The following is a 14615-nucleotide window of genomic DNA, read 5'->3' as shown; positions in this document are numbered from 1 at the left end:
TTCAACATAGGCTGCAGAAAACCAAGATTGTGTCTGGGACTGTCATTTTAACACACTTCTCACAGACCTGCTTTGTCTTGCTTTATTTTTAGAATTTTCCCAAACTGCCAGACTTTCTGCTGATTTCGCACTTTCATGGGTGCCAAAACTACAACACACGAAGAGAGAAACGAGTACCAAGTACACTCATAGCAACATGCCGAAACCCAGGATCGAACCAGGGACCTTTAGATCTTCAGTCTAACGCTCTCCCAACTGAGCTATTTCGGCTGCAAGCACAACTTTTTACGATATTCTAAGACCGTCAAATTTGTGGTGTTTTGATCTTTTCCACGGTGAAAACTCCAAACATCGACAAAGGAAAAGAGAAATCAAAATCATATTCAACATAGGTTGCAGAGAACCAAGAATGTGTCTGGGACTGTCATTTTAACACACTTCTCACAGACCTGCTTTGTCTTGCTTTATTTTTAGAATTTTCCCAAACTGCCAGACTTTCTACTGATTTCGCACTTTCATGGGTGCCAAAACTACAACACACGAAAAGAGAAACGAGAACCAAATACGCTCATAGCAACATGCCAAAACCCGGGATCGAACCAGGGACCTTTAGATCTTCAGTCTAACGCTCTCCCAACTGAGCTATTTCGGCTGCAAGTGCAACTTTTTACGATATTCTAAGACCGTCAAATTTGTGGTGTTTTGATCTTTTCCACGGTGAAAACTCCAAACATCGACAAAGGAAAAGAGAAATCAAAATCATATTCAAAATAGGTTGCAGAAAACCAAGAATGTGTCTGGGACTGTCATTTTAACACACTTCTCACGGACCTGCTTTGTCTTGCTTTATTTTTAGAATTTTCCCAAACTGCCAGACTTTCTGCTGATTTCGCACTTTCACGGGTGCCAAAACTGCAACAAACGAAGAGAGAAAAGAGAATCAAGTACGCACATAGCAACCTGCCAAAACCCGGGATCGAACCAGGGACCTTTAGATCTTCAGTCTAACGCTCTCCCAACTGAGCTATTTCGGCTGCATATGCAATGTTTTACGATATTCTACGACCGTCAAATTTGTGGTGTTTTGATGTTTTCCAGGGAGAAAACTCCAAACATCGACAAAGGAAAAGAGAAATCAAAATCATATTCAACATAGGTTGCAGAAAACCAAGAATGTGTCTGGGACCATCATTTTAACACTCTTCTGACGGACCTGCTTTTTCTTGCTATATTTTTAGAATTTTCCCAAACTGCCAGACTTTCTGCTGATTTCGCACTTTCATGGGTGCCAAAACTACAACACACGAAGAGAGAAACGAGAACCAAGTACGCTCATAGCAACATGCCGAAACCCGGGATCGAACCAGGGACCTTTAGATCTTCAGTCTAACGCTCTCCCAACTGAGCTATTTCGGCTGCAAGCACAACTTTTTACGATATTCTAAGACCGTCAAATTTGTGGTGTTTTGATCTTTTCGACGGTGAAAACTCCAAACATCGACAAAGGAAAAGAGAAATCAAAATCATATTCAACATAGGTTGCAGAGAACCAAGAATGTGTCTGGGACTGTCATTTTAACACACTTCTCACAGACCTGCTTTGTCTTGCTTTATTTTTAGAATTTTCCCAAACTGCCAGACTTTCTACTGATTTCGCACTTTCATGGGTGCCAAAACTACAACACACGAAAAGAGAAACGAGAACCAAATACGCTCATAGCAACATGCCAAAACCCGGGATCGAACCAGGGACCTTTAGATCTTCAGTCTAACGCTCTCCCAACTGAGCTATTTCGGCTGCAAGTGCAACTTTTTACGATATTCTAAGACCGTTAAATTTGTTGTGTTTTGATCTTTTCCACGGTGAAAACTCCAAACATCGACAAAGGAAAAGAGAAATCAAAATCATATTCAAAATAGGTTGCAGAAAACCAAGAATGTGTCTGGGACTGTCATTTTAACACACTTCTCACGGACCTGCTTTGTCTTGCTTTATTTTTAGAATTTTCCCAAACTGCCAGACTTGCTGCTGATTTCGCACTTTCACGGGTGCCAAAACTGCAACAAACGAAGAGAGAAAAGAGAATCAAGTACGCACATAGCAACCTGCCAAAACCCGGGATCGAACCAGGGACCTTTAGATCTTCAGTCTAACGCTCTCCCAACTGAGCTATTTCGGCTGCATATGCAATGTTTTACGATATTCTACGACCGTCAAATTTGTGGTGTTTTGATGTTTTCCAGGGAGAAAACTCCAAACATCGACAAAGGAAAAGAGAAATCAAAATCATATTCAACATAGGTTGCAGAAAACCAAGAATGTGTCTGGGACCATCATTTTAACACTCTTCTGACGGACCTGCTTTTTCTTGCTATATTTTTAGAATTTTCCCAAACTGCCAGACTTTCTGCTGATTTCGCACTTTCATGGGTGCCAAAACTACAACACACGAAGAGAGAAACGAGAACCAAGTACGCTCATAGCAACATGCCGAAACCCGGGATCGAACCAGGGACCTTTAGATCTTCAGTCTAACGCTCTCCCAACTGAGCTATTTCGGCTGCAAGCACAACTTTTTACGATATTCTAAGACCGTCAAATTTGTGGTGTTTTGATCTTTTCGACGGTGAAAACTCCAAACATCGACAAAGGAAAAGAGAAATCAAAATCATATTCAAAATAGGTTGCAGAAAACCAAGAATGTGTCTGGGACTGTCATTTTAACACACTTCTCACAGACCTGCTTTGTCTTGCTTTATTTTTAGAATTTTCCCAAACTGCCACACTTGCTGCTGATTTCGCACTTTCACGGGTGCCAAAACTACAACAAACGAAGAGAGAAAAGAGAATTAAGTACGCACATAGCAACCTGCCAAAACCCGGGATCGAACCAGGGACCTTTAGATCTTCAGTCTAACGCTCTCCCAACTGAGCTATTTCGGCTGCAAGCACAACTTTTTACGATATTCTAAGACCGTCAAATTTGTGGTGTTTTGATCTTTTCCACGGTGAAAACTCCAAACATCGACAAAGGAAAAGAGAAATCAAAATCATATTCAAAATAGGTTGCAGAAAACCAAGAATGTGTCTGGGACTGTCATTTTAACACACTTCTCACGGACCTGCTTTGTCTTGCTTTATTTTTAGAATTTTCCCAAAATGCCACACTTGTTGCTGATTTCGCACATTCACGGGTGCCAAAACTGCAACAAACGAAGACAGAAACGAGAACCAAATACGCTCATAGCAACATGCCGAAACCCGGGATCGAACCAGGGACCTTTAGATCTTCAGTCTAACGCTCTCCCAACTGAGCTATTTCGGCTGCAAGCACAACTTTTTATGATATTCTAAGACCGTCAAATTTGTGGTGTTTTGATCTTTTCCACGGTGAAAACTCCAAACATCGACAAAGGAAAAGAGAAATCAAAATCATATTCAACATAGGTTGCAGAAAACCAAGAATGTGTCTGGGACTGTCATTTTAACACACTTCTCACGGACCTGCTTTGTCTTGCTTTATTTTTAGAATTTTCCCAAACTGCCACACTTGCTGCTGATTTCGCACTTTCACGGGTGCCAAAACTACAACAAACGAAGAGAGAAAAGAGAATCAAGTACGCACATAGCAACCTGCCAAAACCCGGGATCGAACCAGAGACCTTTAGATCTTCAGTCTAACGCTCTCCCAACTGAGCTATTTCGGCTGCATACGCAATGTTTTACGATATTCTAAGACTGTCAAATTTGTGGTGTTTTGATGTTTTCCAGGGAGAAAACTCCAAACATCGACAAAGGAAAAGAGAAATCAAAATCATATTCAACATAGGTTGCAGAAAACCAAGATTGTGTCTGGGACTGTCATTTTAACACACTTCTCACAGACCTGCTTTGTCTTGCTTTATTTTTAGAATTTTCCCAAACTGCCAGACTTTCTGCTGATTTCGCACTTTCATGGGTGCCAAAACTACAACACACGAAGAGAGAAACGAGTACCAAGGACACTCATAGCAACATGCCGAAACCCGGGATCGAACCAGGGACCTTTAGATCTTCAGTCTAACGCTCTCCCAACTGAGCTATTTCGGCTGCAAGCACAACTTTTTACGATATTCTAAGACTGTCAAATTTGTGGTGTTTTGATCTTTTCCACGGTGAAAACTCCAAACATCGACAAAGGAAAAGAGAAATCAAAATCATATTCAAAATAGGTTGCAGAAAACCAAGAATGTGTCTGGGACTGTCATTTTAACACACTTCTCACGGACCTGCTTTGTCTTGCTTTATTTTTAGAATTTTCCCAAAATGCCACACTTGTTGCTGATTTCGCACATTCACGGGTGCCAAAACTGCAATAAACGAAGAGAGAAACGAGAATCAAGTACGCTCATAGCAACCTGCCGAAACCTGGGATCGAACCAGGGACCTTCAGATCTTCAGTCTAACGCTCTCCCAACTGAGCTTTTTCTGCTGCATACACAACTTTTTATGATATTATAAGACCGTCAAATTTGTGGTGTTTTGATGTTTTCCAGGGAGAAAACTCCAAACATCGACAAAGGAAAAGAGAAATCAAAATCATATTCAACATAGGTTGCAGAAAACCAAGATTGTGTCTGGGACTGTCATTTTAACACACTTCTCACAGAACTGCTTTGTCTTGCTTTATTTTTAGAATTTTCCCAAACTGCCAGACTTTCTGCTGATTTCGCACTTTCATGGGTGCCAAAACTACAACACACGAAGAGAGAAACGAGTACCAAGTACACTCATAGCAACATGCCGAAACCCGGGATCGAACCAGGGACCTTTAGATCTTCAGTCTAATGCTCTCCCAACTGAGCTATTTCGGCTGCAAGCACAACTTTTTACGATATTCTAAGACCGTCAAATTTGTGGTGTTTTGATCTTTTCCACGGTGAAAACTCCAAACATCGACAAAGGAAAAGAGAAATCAAAATCATATTCAAAATAGGTTGCGGAAAACCAAGAATGTGTCTGGGACTGTCATTTTAACACACTTCTCACGGACCTGCTTTGTCTTGCTTTATTTTTAGAATTTTCCCAAAATGCCACACTTGTTGCTGATTTCGCACATTCACGGGTGCCAAAACTGCAACAAACGAAGAGAGAAACGAGAATCAAGTACGCTCATAGCAACCTGCCGAAACCCGGGATCGAACCAGGGACCTTTAGATCTTCAGTCTAACGCTCTCCCAACTGAGCTTTTTCTGCTGCATACACAACTTTTTATGATATTATAAGACCGTCAAATTTGTGGTGTTTTGATGTTTTCCAGGGAAAAAACTCCAAACATCGGCAAAGGAAAAGAGAACTCAGAATCATATTCAACATAGGCTGCAGAAATCCTAGATTGTGTCTGGGACCATCATTTTAACACTCTTCTGACGGACCTGCTTTGTCTTGCTATATTTTTAGAATATTCCCAAACTGCCAGACTTTCTGCTGATTTCGCACTTTCATGGGTGCCAAAACTACAACACACGAAGAGAGAAACGAGAACCAAGTACGCTCATAGCAACATGCCGAAACACGGGATCGAACCAGGGACCTTTAGATCTTCAGTCTAACGCTCTCCCAACTGAGCTATTTCGGCTGCAAGCACAACTTTTTACGATATTCTAAGACCGTCAAATTTGTGGTGTTTTGATCTTTTCCACGGTGAAAACTCCAAACATCGACAAAGGAAAAGAGAAATCAAAATCATATTCAACATAGGTTGCAGAAAACCAAGATTGTGTCTGGGGCTGTCATTTTAACACACTTCTCACAGACCTGCTTTGACTTGCTTTATTTTTAGAATTTTCCCAAACTGCCTGACTTTCTGCTGATTTCGCACTTTCATGGGTGCCAAAACTACAACACACGAAGAGAGAAACGAGTACCAAATACACTCATAGCAACATGCCGAAACCCGGGATCGAACCAGGGACCTTTAGATCTCCAGTCTAACGCGTTCCCAACTGAGCTATTTTGGCTGCAAGCACAACTTTTTACGATATTCTAAGACCGTCAAATTTGTGGTGTTTTGATCTTTTCCACGGTGAAAACTCCAAACATCGACAAAGGAAAAGAGAAATCAAAATCATATTCAACATAGGTTGCAGAAAACCAAGAATGTGTCTGGGACTGTCATTTTAACACACTTCTCACAGACCTGCTTTGTCTTGCTTTATTTTTAGAATTTTCCCAAACTGCCAGACTTTCTGCTGATTTCGCACTTTCATGGGTGCCAAAACTACAACACACGAAGAGAGAAACGAGAACCAAATACGATCATAGCAACATGCCGAAACCCGGGATCGAACCAGGGACCTTTAGATCTTCAGTCTAACGCTCTCCCAACTGAGCTATTTCGGCTGCAAGCACAACTTTTTATGATATTCTAAGACCGTCAAATTTGTGGTGTTTTGATCTTTTCCACGGTGAAAACTCCAAACATCGACAAAGGAAAAGAGAAATCAAAATCATATTCAACATAGGTTGCAGAAAACCAAGAATGTGTCTGGGACTGTCATTTTAACACACTTCTCACGGACCTGCTTTGTCTTGCTTTATTTTTAGAATTTTCCCAAACTGCCACACTTGCTGCTGATTTCGCACTTTCACGGGTGCCAAAACTACAACAAACGAAGAGAGAAAAGAGAATCAAGTACGCACATAGCAACCTGCCAAAACCCGGGATCGAACCAGAGACCTTTAGATCTTCAGTCTAACGCTCTCCCAACTGAGCTATTTCGGCTGCATACGCAATGTTTTACGATATTCTAAGACTGTCAAATTTGTGGTGTTTTGATGTTTTCCAGGGAGAAAACTCCAAACATCGACAAAGGAAAAGAGAAATCAAAATCATATTCAACATAGGTTGCAGAAAACCAAGATTGTGTCTGGGACTGTCATTTTAACACACTTCTCACAGACCTGCTTTGTCTTGCTTTATTTTTAGAATTTTCCCAAACTGCCAGACTTTCTGCTGATTTCGCACTTTCATGGGTGCCAAAACTACAACACACGAAGAGAGAAACGAGTACCAAGGACACTCATAGCAACATGCCGAAACCCGGGATCGAACCAGGGACCTTTAGATCTTCAGTCTAACGCTCTCCCAACTGAGCTATTTCGGCTGCAAGCACAACTTTTTACGATATTCTAAGACTGTCAAATTTGTGGTGTTTTGATCTTTTCCACGGTGAAAACTCCAAACATCGACAAAGGAAAAGAGAAATCAAAATCATATTCAAAATAGGTTGCAGAAAACCAAGAATGTGTCTGGGACTGTCATTTTAACACACTTCTCACGGACCTGCTTTGTCTTGCTTTATTTTTAGAATTTTCCCAAAATGCCACACTTGTTGCTGATTTCGCACATTCACGGGTGCCAAAACTGCAATAAACGAAGAGAGAAACGAGAATCAAGTACGCTCATAGCAACCTGCCGAAACCTGGGATCGAACCAGGGACCTTCAGATCTTCAGTCTAACGCTCTCCCAACTGAGCTTTTTCTGCTGCATACACAACTTTTTATGATATTATAAGACCGTCAAATTTGTGGTGTTTTGATGTTTTCCAGGGAGAAAACTCCAAACATCGACAAAGGAAAAGAGAAATCAAAATCATATTCAACATAGGTTGCAGAAAACCAAGATTGTGTCTGGGACTGTCATTTTAACACACTTCTCACAGAACTGCTTTGTCTTGCTTTATTTTTAGAATTTTCCCAAACTGCCAGACTTTCTGCTGATTTCGCACTTTCATGGGTGCCAAAACTACAACACACGAAGAGAGAAACGAGTACCAAGTACACTCATAGCAACATGCCGAAACCCGGGATCGAACCAGGGACCTTTAGATCTTCAGTCTAATGCTCTCCCAACTGAGCTATTTCGGCTGCAAGCACAACTTTTTACGATATTCTAAGACCGTCAAATTTGTGGTGTTTTGATCTTTTCCACGGTGAAAACTCCAAACATCGACAAAGGAAAAGAGAAATCAAAATCATATTCAAAATAGGTTGCGGAAAACCAAGAATGTGTCTGGGACTGTCATTTTAACACACTTCTCACGGACCTGCTTTGTCTTGCTTTATTTTTAGAATTTTCCCAAAATGCCACACTTGTTGCTGATTTCGCACATTCACGGGTGCCAAAACTGCAACAAACGAAGAGAGAAACGAGAATCAAGTACGCTCATAGCAACCTGCCGAAACCTGGGATCGAACCAGGGACCTTTAGATCTTCAGTCTAACGCTCTCCCAACTGAGCTTTTTCTGCTGCATACACAACTTTTTATGATATTATAAGACCGTCAAATTTGTGGTGTTTTGATGTTTTCCAGGGAAAAAACTCCAAACATCGGCAAAGGAAAAGAGAACTCAGAATCATATTCAACATAGGCTGCAGAAATCCTAGATTGTGTCTGGGACCATCATTTTAACACTCTTCTGACGGACCTGCTTTGTCTTGCTATATTTTTAGAATATTCCCAAACTGCCAGACTTTCTGCTGATTTCGCACTTTCATGGGTGCCAAAACTACAACACACGAAGAGAGAAACGAGAACCAAGTACGCTCATAGCAACATGCCGAAACACGGGATCGAACCAGGGACCTTTAGATCTTCAGTCTAACGCTCTCCCAACTGAGCTATTTCGGCTGCAAGCACAACTTTTTACGATATTCTAAGACCGTCAAATTTGTGGTGTTTTGATCTTTTCCACGGTGAAAACTCCAAACATCGACAAAGGAAAAGAGAAATCAAAATCATATTCAAAATAAGTTGCAGAAAACCAAGAATGTGTCTGGGATTGTCATTTTAACACACTTCTCACGGACCTGCTTTGTCTTGCTTTATTTTTAGAATTTTCCCAAACTGCCAGACTTGCTGCTGATTTCGCACTTTCATGGGTGCCAAAACTACAAAACACAAAGAGAGAAACGAGTACCAAGCACACTCATAGCAACATGCCGAAAGCCGGGATCGAACCTGGGACCTTTAGATCTTCAGTCTAACGCTCTCCCAACTGAGCTATTTCGGCTGCAAGCACAACTTTTTACGATATTCTAAGACCGTCAAATTTGTGGTGTTTTGATCTTTTCCACGGTGAAAACTCCAAACATCGACAAAGGAAAAGAGAAATCAAAATCATATTCAAAATAGGTTGCAGAAAACCAAGAATGTGTCTGGGACTGTCATTTTAACACACTTCTCACGGACCTGCTTTGTCTTGCTTTATTTTTAGAATTTTCCCAAACTGCCACACTTGTTGCTGATTTCGCACATTCACGGGTGCCAAAACTGCAACAAACGAAGAGAGAAACGAGAATCAAGTACGCTCATAGCAACCCGCCGAAACCTGGGATCGAACCAGGGACCTTTAGATCTTCAGTCTAACGCTCTCCCAACTGAGCTATTTCGGCTGCAAGCACAACTTTTTACGATATTCTAAGACCGTCAAATTTGTGGTGTTTTGATCTTTTCCACGGTGAAAACTCCAAACATCGACAAAGGAAAAGAGAAATCAAAATCATATTCAACATAGGTTGCAGAAAACCAAGAATGTGTCTGGGACTGTCATTTTAACACACTTCTCACAGACCTGCTTTGTCTTGCTTTATTTTTAGAATTTTCCCAAACTGCCACACTTGCTGCTGATTTCGCACTTTCACGGGTGCCAAAACTACAACAAACGAAGAGAGAAAAGAGAATTAAGTACGCACATAACAACCTGCCAAAACCCGGGATCGAACCAGGGACCTTTAGATCTTCAGTCTAACGCTCTCCCAACTGAGCTATTTCGGCTGCATACACAACTTTTTATGATATTATAAGACTGTCAAATTTGTGGTGTTTTGATGTTTTCCAGGGAAAATACTCCAAACATCGGCAAAGGAAAAGAGAACTCAGAATCATATTCAACATAGGCTGCAGAAATCCTAGATTGTGTCTGGGACCATCATTTTAACACTCTTCTGACGGACCTGCTTTGTCTTGCTATATTTTTAGAATATTCCCAAACTGCCAGACTTTCTGCTGATTTCGCACTTTCATGGGTGCCAAAACTACAACACACGAAGAGAGAAACGAGAACCAAGTACGCTCATAGCAACATGCCGAAACACGGGATCGAACCAGGGACCTTTAGATCTTCAGTCTAACGCTCTCCCAACTGAGCTATTTCGGCTGCAAGCACAACTTTTTACGATATTCTAAGACCGTCAAATTTGTGGTGTTTTGATCTTTTCCACGGTGAAAACTCCAAACATCGACAAAGGAAAAGAGAAATCAAAATCATATTCAACATAGGTTGCAGAAAACTAAGATTGTGTCTGGGACTGTCATTTTAACACACTTCTCACAGACCTGCTTTGTCTTGCTTTATTTTTAGAATTTTCCCAAACTGTCATCCTTGCTGCTGATTTCGCACATTCATGGGTGCCAAAACTACAACACACGAAGAGAGAAACGAGAACCAAGTACGCTCATAGCAACATGCCGAAACCCGGGACCTTTAGATCTTCAATCTAACGCTCTCCCAACTGAGCTATTTCGGCTGCAAGCGCAGCTTTTTACGATATTCTAAGACCGTAAAATTTGTGGTGTTTTGATCTTTTCCACGGTGAAAACTCCAAACATCGACAAAGGAAAAGAGAAATCAAAATCATATTCAAAATAGGTTGCAGAAAACCAAGAATGTGTCTGGGACTGTCATTTTAACACACTTCTCACGGACCTGCTTTGTCTTGCTTTATTTTTAGAATTTTCCCAAACTGCCACACTTGCTGCTGATTTCGCACTTTCATAGGTGCCAAAACTACAACACACGAAGAGAGAAACGAGTACCAAGTACACTCATAGCAACATGCCGAAACCCAGGATCGAACCAGGGACCTTTAGATCTTCAGTCTAACGCTCTCCCAACTGAGCTATTTCGGCTGCAAGCACAACTTTTTACGATATTCTAAGACCGTCAAATTTGTGGTGTTTTGATCTTTTCCACGGTGAAAACTCCAAACATCGACAAAGGAAAAGAGAAATCAAAATCATATTCAAAATAGGTTGCAGAAAACCAAGAATGTGTCTGGGACTGTCATTTTAACACACTTCTCACGGACCTGCTTTGTCTTGCTTTATTTTTAGAATTTTCCCAAACTGCCACACTTGTTGCTGATTTCGCACATTCACGGGTGCCAAAACTGCAACAAACGAAGAGAGAAACGTGAATCAAGTACGCTCATAGCAACCCGCCGAAACCTGGGATCGAACCAGGGACCTTTAGATCTTCAGTCTAACGCTCTCCCAACTGAGCTATTTCGGCTGCAAGCACAACTTTTTACGATATTCTAAGACCGTCAAATTTGTGGTGTTTTGATCTTTTCCACGGTGAAAACTCCAAACATCGACAAAGGAAAAGAGAAATCAAAATCATATTCAACATAGGTTGCAGAAAACCAAGAATGTGTCTGGGACTGTCATTTTAACACACTTCTCACAGACCTGCTTTGTCTTGCTTTATTTTTAGAATTTTCCCAAACTGCCACACTTGCTGCTGATTTCGCACTTTCACGGGTGCCAAAACTACAACAAACGAAGAGAGAAAAGAGAATTAAGTACGCACATAACAACCTGCCAAAACCCGGGATCGAACCACGGACCTTTAGATCTTCAGTCTAACGCTCTCCCAACTGAGCTATTTCGGCTGCATACACAACTTTTTATGATATTATAAGACTGTCAAATTTGTGGTGTTTTGATGTTTTCCAGGGAAAAAACTCCAAACATCGGCAAAGGAAAAGAGAACTCAGAATCATATTCAACATAGGCTGCAGAAATCCTAGATTGTGTCTGGGACCATCATTTTAACACTCTTCTGACGGACCTGCTTTGTCTTGCTATATTTTTAGAATATTCCCAAACTGCCAGACTTTCTGCTGATTTCGCACTTTCATGGGTGCCAAAACTACAACACACGAAGAGAGAAACGAGAACCAAGTACGCTCATAGCAACATGCCGAAACACGGGATCGAACCAGGGACCTTTAGATCTTCAGTCTAACGCTCTCCCAACTGAGCTATTTCGGCTGCAAGCACAACTTTTTACGATATTCTAAGACCGTCAAATTTGTGGTGTTTTGATCTTTTCCACGGTGAAAACTCCAAACATCGACAAAGGAAAAGAGAAATCAAAATCATATTCAACATAGGTTGCAGAAAACCAAGATTGTGTCTGGGACTGTCATTTTAACACACTTCTCACAGACCTGCTTTGTCTTGCTTTATTTTTAGAATTTTCCCAAACTGTCATCCTTGCTGCTGATTTCGCACATTCATGGGTGCCAAAACTACAACACACAAAGAGAGAAACGAGAACCAAGTACGCTCATAGCAACATGCCGAAACCCGGGACCTTTAGATCTTCAATCTAACGCTCTCCCAACTGAGCTATTTCGGCTGCAAGCGCAGCTTTTTACGATATTCTAAGACCGTCAAATTTGTGGTGTTTTGATCTTTTCCACGGTGAAAACTCCAAACATCGACAAAGGAAAAGAGAAATCAAAATCATATTCAAAATAGGTTGCAGAAAACCAAGAATGTGTCTGGGACTGTCATTTTAACACACTTCTCACAGACCTGCTTTGTCTTGCTTTATTTTTAGAATTTTCCCAAACTGCCACACTTGCTGCTGATTTCGCACTTTCATAGGTGCCAAAACTACAACACACGAAGAGAGAAACGAGTACCAAGTACACTCATAGCAACATGCCGAAACCCAGGATCGAACCAGGGACCTTTAGATCTTCAGTCTAACGCTCTCCCAACTGAGCTATTTTGGCTGCAAGCACAACTTTTTACGATATTCTAAGACCGTCAAATTTGTGGTGTTTTGATCTTTTCCACGGTGAAAACTCCAAACATCGACAAAGGAAAAGAGAAATCAAAATCATATTCAACATAGGTTGCAGAAAACCAAGAATGTGTCTGGGACTGTCATTTTAACACACTTCTCACAGACCTGCTTTTTCTTGCTCTATTTTTAGAATTTTCCCAAACTGCCAGACTTGTTGCTGATTTCGCACATTCACGGGTGCCAAAACTGCAACAAACGAAGAGAGAAACGAGAATCAAATACGCTCATAGCAACCTGCCGAAACCTGGGACCGAACCAGGGACCTTTAGATCTTCAGTCTAACGCTCTCCCAACTGAGCTATTTCGGCTGCAAGCACAACTTTTTACGATATTCTAAGACCGTTAAATTTGTGGTGTTTTGATCTTTTCCACGGTGAAAACTCCAAACATCGACAAAGGAAAAGAGAAATCAAAATCATATTCAAAATAGGTTGCAGAAAACCAAGAATGTGTCTGGGACTGTCATTTTAACACACTTCTCACGGACCTGCTTTGTCTTGCTTTATTTTTAGAATTTTCCCAAACTGCCTGACTTGCTGCTGATTTCGCACTTTCACGGGTGCCAAAACTACAACAAACGAAGAGAGAAAAGAGAATCAAGTACGCACATAGCAACCTGCCAAAATCCGGGATCGAACCAGGGACCTTTAGAACTTCAGTCTAACGCTCTCCCAACTGAGCTATTTCGGCTGCATACACAATGTTTTACGATATTCTAAGACCGTCAAATTTGTGGTGTTTTGATGTTTTCCAGGGAGAAAACGCCAAACATCGACAAAGGAAAAGAGAAATCAAAATCATATTCAACATAGGTTGCAGAAAACCAAGATTGTGTCTGGGACTGTCATTTTAACACACTTCTCACAGACCTGCTTTGTCTTGCTTTATTTTTAGAATTTTCCCAAACTGCCAGACTTTCTGCTGATTTCGCACTTTCATGGGTGCCAAAACTATAACACACGAAGAGACAAACGAGTACCAAGTACACTCATAGCAACATGCCGAAACCCGGGATCGAACCAGGGACCTTCAGACCTTCAGTCTAACGCTCTCCCAACTGAGCTATTTCGGCTGCAAGCACAACTTTTTACGATATTCTAAGACCGTCAAATTTGTGGTGTTTTGATCTTTTCCACGGTGAAAACTCCAAACATCGACAAAGGAAAAGAGAAATCAAAATCATATTCAAAATAGGTTGCAGAAAACCAAGAATGTGTCTGGGACCATCATTTTAACACTCTTCTGACGGACCTGCTTTGTCTTGCTATATTTTTAGAATATTCCCAAACTGCCAGACTTTCTGCTGATTTCGCACTTTCATGGGTGCCAAAACTACAACACACGAAGAGAGAAACGAGAACCAAGTACGCTCATAGCAACATGCCGAAACACGGGATCGAACCAGGGACCTTTAGATCTTCAGTCTAACGCTCTCCCAACTGAGCTATTTCGGCTGCAAGCACAACTTTTTACGATATTCTAAGACCGTCAAATTTGTGGTGTTTTGATCTTTTCCACGGTGAAAACTCCAAACATCGACAAAGGAAAAGAGAAATCAAAATCATATTCAACATAGGTTGCAGAAAACCAAGATTGTGTCTGGGACTGTCATTTTAACACACTTCTCACAGACCTGCTTTGTCTTGCTTTATTTTTAGAATTTTCCCAAACTGTCATCCTTGCTGCTGA

The 14615-nt window shown here is 41.1% G+C and overlaps 9 non-coding genes across 9 annotated transcripts; all 9 read right to left on the bottom strand.

The window, feature by feature from the left end:
• Positions 1-1343: 1343 nt before the first annotated feature.
• TRNAF-GAA (transfer RNA phenylalanine (anticodon GAA)) lies at positions 1344-1416 on the bottom strand. Its single transcript has one exon. It is a non-coding gene; the product is annotated as a tRNA-Phe (tRNA).
• Positions 1417-2489: 1073 nt separating this feature from the next.
• On the bottom strand, positions 2490-2562 carry TRNAF-GAA (transfer RNA phenylalanine (anticodon GAA)). The gene has a single exon. It is a non-coding gene; the product is annotated as a tRNA-Phe (tRNA).
• Positions 2563-3253: 691 nt separating this feature from the next.
• TRNAF-GAA (transfer RNA phenylalanine (anticodon GAA)) lies at positions 3254-3326 on the bottom strand. Its single transcript has one exon. It is a non-coding gene; the product is annotated as a tRNA-Phe (tRNA).
• A 691-nt stretch (positions 3327-4017) lies between these two features.
• Positions 4018-4090, bottom strand: TRNAF-GAA (transfer RNA phenylalanine (anticodon GAA)). Its single transcript has one exon. It is a non-coding gene; the product is annotated as a tRNA-Phe (tRNA).
• Positions 4091-4781: 691 nt separating this feature from the next.
• Positions 4782-4854, bottom strand: TRNAF-GAA (transfer RNA phenylalanine (anticodon GAA)). Its single transcript has one exon. It is a non-coding gene; the product is annotated as a tRNA-Phe (tRNA).
• Positions 4855-5927: 1073 nt separating this feature from the next.
• Positions 5928-6000, bottom strand: TRNAS-GGA (transfer RNA serine (anticodon GGA)). The gene has a single exon. It is a non-coding gene; the product is annotated as a tRNA-Ser (tRNA).
• A 309-nt stretch (positions 6001-6309) lies between these two features.
• On the bottom strand, positions 6310-6382 carry TRNAF-GAA (transfer RNA phenylalanine (anticodon GAA)). The gene has a single exon. It is a non-coding gene; the product is annotated as a tRNA-Phe (tRNA).
• Positions 6383-7073: 691 nt separating this feature from the next.
• Positions 7074-7146, bottom strand: TRNAF-GAA (transfer RNA phenylalanine (anticodon GAA)). The gene has a single exon. It is a non-coding gene; the product is annotated as a tRNA-Phe (tRNA).
• Positions 7147-7837: 691 nt separating this feature from the next.
• TRNAF-GAA (transfer RNA phenylalanine (anticodon GAA)) lies at positions 7838-7910 on the bottom strand. Its single transcript has one exon. It is a non-coding gene; the product is annotated as a tRNA-Phe (tRNA).
• Positions 7911-14615: the final 6705 nt, after the last annotated feature.

Source organism: Eleutherodactylus coqui, chromosome 3 (genome assembly GCF_035609145.1).
Source record: "Eleutherodactylus coqui strain aEleCoq1 chromosome 3, aEleCoq1.hap1, whole genome shotgun sequence".
NCBI classification, from domain to species: Eukaryota; Metazoa; Chordata; class Amphibia; order Anura; family Eleutherodactylidae; genus Eleutherodactylus; species Eleutherodactylus coqui.
The sequence above is the reverse complement of the archived record's forward strand: the minus strand, read 5'-3'. Positions and strand labels throughout refer to the sequence as shown.